Genomic DNA, 5355 nt, shown 5'->3' with positions numbered 1-5355 from the left:
GTCGTCCTTACATCACCCTTGTGACTCTAGCTTGAAGGGGAGCTTCTTTTTCTTCCCCTTGCTGAGAAGCAGCAAGAGAAGAAAGAAAGGTCCCGTGGGCCAACTGGGTGCAGAAGCCAATGCTGCCTTTTCCTGCAGTAAAGCCCAAAATGAGGGACTTGCATTGAGTAGAGGCAGTGCTGGGCTTCCAGGAAAGAGCCCACTGCTGCAGCAAGAGGGATGAAACAGCCTGCTGAAGCCTGGGATTGAACCAGGGACCTTTAGATCTTCAGTCTAACGCTCTCCCAACTGAGCTACTTCAGCACCTGCAGGGGCCTTTTTGGGCTGCTGCTTCTCACCTTGAAGTTTATTCTCCATAAACCATCTCTCCAGTCAACAATGGCCAATGCAAGATGGACATCACTCGCTATTTTAGCATTTGGAAACATCATCAACTAGTCTCTGGATCTCTCAAATGCTGCACTTCAGTTCATGGGGGAAAGGCGAGAGAAGCGACCTTTGAACAAAGGGCCTGGGGTTAACATCCTGACGCTGTACAAAACATCATACCTAGTACATAAAGTAAACACTCTATAAGCTGTATGAAAGGCATTCCTTCCAGCTTGATATATATTCTAAAGCATGGGAATTTGCCCTTGCAATTCAGAGATTCTTTGAACCTTTGCTAACAATGAAAGCAAATTTTGAAACTGATCAGGCACCATTCTAGTCCAATCAAAATATACCTAAAATCTAAGAGCTACTTGCAATATTCTATCTGCATTCTATCTGCAGGCCAGTAAATGATATAATTGCCTGCAGCAGTGGTAAAATCAATATGTATATCTTGTAAAGTGGTGGCATTAACGCACACACAGCTACCATTAGCATGAAAAAAATGGGTGTCCCGTCAGGGTAGTTCCTTGACCTCCACCCTCTCAACAAATATTGTCATAAACAGTGACAACTTCCCCTAGCTTCAGTTTATAGATACACTGAGCTGTGGTGGTTCTAACGGCCAAAATGTCCATTGACTGTCTATTCTTATCCAAAATGTCAGGTGTCATTCTAGGGGTACTGTCTAGAAATCAGTTGGAGATACGAGGTGGTCTAATTTCCCCAGATGTCTCAGTAAACAATTACAGTCCCACAGGCATCCTCCCCATGGACCCAGCAGGATTCGGTATGTGGGAGCCCACACCCCCTAACTGGTCCATATGCTTGGAAGGAGCACTGTGAATGTCCACACTTCCATCCAGAAAGTGTCCAAGTATGTCTTCATGACCACAGATCAGATGGTACTCCTGACGTGTCTGTAAGGGCAGTGGGCCAAGTCTGGTCCAGATCCCACTGCAATGCCTTCCCAGCCTCAGTGATATTCAATACCATCTCTGTCAGTAACTTCTGGGTCATAGAACTAAGGGTGGAAATGACATGTAACTCACCAACTCCAGCCTGTACTGAAGATAGCTGAGCTTCAAAAATAAGACTAGTGGCCTTTTCCAGTTGGCCCAATTTCTTATCATGTTCGTTGCCTTTAAGAATAGTCCAAATGGCCACTACACTATTGGCCCCAGCCCACAGTGATCTTGTCAATTCCCTTTTTGTCCAGAGGAAATAACCCAGGCCTTTTTGTTGTGCTAATCTAATGGTAGCCCCTTGTGAGCAATCTGGGTATGTAGAAAACTGGATAAGGGCAATGTCAGTTAAAATCCAATTAGGGAGGGCAATACATACTGAAGGATTTATCCAGAACACAGGGCGCAGCCTGTAGAATAAACCCCAAAATCCAATTAATACCACAGTCCCAAGCATGGGTCCCACAAATTTCCTCCTGTCAGTGTGTAATTTTTTTTTGTTTCTTCACCAGGGTCAGTTCTCAGTGTCCTTTTCAGTCAGGAATTCCTGGACTTTGGCAATGTCAGTGGAGTGAGTGCTTCTTCTTCTTTCCCAAAACAATCGAGGTTTAGCATCCTACAGGGGAGAGGTTTCCAGCACATATCACCCTGTAATAGCTGTGCTTTTTTTTAGAAAAGTCTAAAGGCACAGTTGGTCTGTCAGTGGAATAGTACGTTGAATGCTGTGTAGCTGGCATTAATGTTCTTTGATTATCTGAAAGACAAAAACAGAGGTCCACCCCTTCGGGGCAGTTAAATACTTAAAATATACAAATACTCTTGTTGATTCTAGGCAAAACAGAGGAATTACCCCATATTTTCTCGTATGTGCTTCTTAGACAGCCCTGGTTCAGCGGCCTCTACCTTATCAGTTAGTTAATTTGCATTAACACAGATGCTCTCCGGCTTGCTTTTTTTTTTTTTTACTGTTAACTCCTGCTTTTAAACACTGAAAGAAAACATCCCCACGTATAGTGCCTGTAGGGCCTAATAAAATTTCATTACATAGCACTGTATACATTCTTCAACTGATTTAACAAAATCGTTCATAGCCAAATGAGTGCAATCTAATAATTTCTTTGCCTGAATTCATTCACAAACATGTCAAAGACACCAAAAAACTGTTCTCTTCAGCTTTTTCACAAAGTTCAAGTGCTGTTCCCCCCAACAAACACAGAGTCAATTTTTCATTTTCCCTTAAAAATCAATTGCTTTTTCCTTCCAACAGCCACTTTACCAATGCAAATCACCATTCCAAATATCCTTCTGAGTATTTGAAATCCTCATGCTTATATTCACTTACTCCTTCTTTCCACTACACCCTCAAAAGTTTCCAACCTGTTTTCCAAATCTCTCTGTCTGTTGCCTGCCTGCCTGGGCCCGATCCTTTTTTCCTCACTGAATCGTCCCGTCCATGGACACAAGCTTGTTCCACAACCAGTTCTTAGCTAGGAGGGTGGGCTTCACAACTAGCCCCCACCCTTCTGGTCTTGTCCCCAAAACATTTTTACTCACAAGACTACCTGAGTCCTCCCTAGTAAGGCTTGCCACCTGGGCAAAAATACATGGCCATTCACTTAACACATAATCCAAACCCCTTTGGGGGCATACCCAGAGACCCACCCATTTGTCCGCTGACACTTAAACAGAAAAGAAAATTACACAAAAAGCAAAGAAAATTACAGTCTAAGCCAAATTTTTCTACTTCTATTATATTGTCCGCTACGGGGCAGGACTGTAAAAATCTCAGGACAACCTCAGAGCTTCATCGGACACATGGCTTCCACCCTGAGGAATTACGAACGAGAAGTTCAGTTCCGCTCACACACCTAACGCCCAAATGAACAGAGCAGAAAAACATCAGTAACCGGTTAAACAAAACAGAGCCAAAGCTAAATAGTGCACCAAAACCAAATAGTGTCTGTCTCCTTATTCTATTAGGGCTCACCTTTAATCATGCAATCCTTATCATATAACACCAAACAATACCAAACAAAGCAAACATAAAATAACAAGGGTAAAACAGATAGATGGTGTAAATTCTACAGGGCTTCCCAATTCTCTATTGCTCACCAAACTGTGACAAATTTCTGTTACCAATTATCCCTTATGTCAGGTGATCAAACTGACATTGCAGGACTGGGGGGGTAGATAGAGAAATCACACCATGTATCCAAATTTTAAAGCTTCATTAAAAATAATAAAACAACAATGGAGAGTATTGGGAACACTCCCACATCACTCAGGAAAAATATGAATGCCCCAAGCCTTAAACCACTTTAATACTCACACATGTCTCACTGGGAAGTTAAGCTTTGCAAATATAATTCCAATTCTGTAACTTGTAGTGCCTCTATTTTCCACAAGCAGCTGGGGCTGAAAGCAGTTTTCTTTGCACTTAGCATAGTCCGCACTAATTCATGACCTTGAAGACAAAACAACTTCTCCTTTATCTCAGGGCTAAGCCGAATTTCAAATTAACCCGTTCCTAGACAAATTGCTCACACTGTGTCAGAGGTTTTTTCTCTGTGATTAAAGCTCCACTGAGATATATGATCTTATCTAGATTGAAGGTACCTTCTAATGGGCATTGTTTAAATGAATTTTCACGCGTATACAGATTCCAATCATTTAAATACCTGCAGGTTTTAGGACCATAATGTACGTACATGTAATATGCTGGGGCACCCTTAGGGGGTAAGGTGGAATATTTAGACTGTCCCTTACCCATTTTCCACTTACACACACAGAGAGGGTGTCCTGTCCGTGCTAGCGGCTCAAAAACCAAGGAGATGATCAGACTGTCAGTAGCCCACACAGAAGGGAAAGGGGAGGGAAGATGGGTTCACACACCCCTAGACCCAGGCAGCTTCCTCGCCGGACTATGCCAGGCTGAGTCAGCCCACCGTGGGTCGGATCTCCTAAAGATCCACTAGTTACTGGGCTAGCCCGGTAACAGCCACTCACACTGGTGTACACACACACACACCAAGGCCTCTTTTTCTTCCTTTTTCTTTTTAACCCTTTTTCAACCTTTTTATCTTTTTTTTTTTTTTTTTTTTTTTTTAACCATGATGCATCTTTACCTGGTCCGGACCAATACCATGAGGCGGTATGACAACCCCTCTCGAGGCGGTAAAAACCCCTCAGCACCGGTGCATTCTAATGCATTTACCTATGCATTACCTTATGCATTACCATATGCATTTCCTTGGCCAACTCAGCAGTTCCCAGTACTGCTATAAACTAACCTTATTGGGGCCTCTCCCCAATACCACTTTGCATCTGATCCTGCTGCACAGTCAATAAGTTCAGATGGCGTGAGCCCAACAGAGACAGACGTCCTCACGGAAAGTCCTCCTCCGATACCCCAATAGAGATTTCAAAAGGTCTCATACCTCTCATGTGGTGCCATGGGGTTCGAAGGGGAATGATCCGTAGTAGTTGTCTGTGGGTCCGTGGGCGTTGCCATCCCGGACGAGCCCCCAAATTGTCGAAGAAAACTTGTTCTCGCTTTTTGTTTGGGTGCAGCAAAATTAAATACTTTATTATTTCTCCAGTAATTACAATGGAGGGAGAGAGTGCCATAGGACACAGGGTCCTGGACAGGTCTCTCAACTGGTAAACAATTACATCAAGCCTTTATACCGTTGTTTCAGACAATTTCTAGCAATAATACAGACAGTAAAAAGCAACAAATACATTTTGTTTATACATAAGCTTTTCTGCTATCTCACTAGAAAAACAAGACTGCAAGACTGCATATTGCAAGGTCGTAATAACTTTCACACAATTCACTCTGTCTTACATTATCTTGCTTCCTCACGTCACCAGGGTCACAGTTAACCTAACTCATGCTAACTAACATTCATTAAGATCTCTTCAAAACCTTGTTAATTATTTACTGGCTTCCACAGATCTAAACTAACACAGCTACCCCTCTGATACTGGATAGAGTGTCCTTGGGACAAAGAACACA

The 5355-nt window shown here is 42.9% G+C and overlaps 1 non-coding gene across 1 annotated transcript; it reads right to left on the bottom strand.

Moving 5' to 3' along the window:
- Positions 1–230: 230 nt before the first annotated feature.
- Positions 231–303, bottom strand: TRNAF-GAA. The gene has a single exon. It is a non-coding gene; the product is annotated as a tRNA-Phe (tRNA).
- Between the last annotated feature and the right edge of the window lie 5052 nt (positions 304–5355).

Source organism: Mauremys reevesii, linkage group 14, assembly GCF_016161935.1.
Source record: "Mauremys reevesii isolate NIE-2019 linkage group 14, ASM1616193v1, whole genome shotgun sequence".
Lineage (NCBI taxonomy): Eukaryota > Metazoa > Chordata > Testudines > Geoemydidae > Mauremys > Mauremys reevesii.
This window is presented reverse-complemented; position numbering and strand designations above follow the sequence as displayed.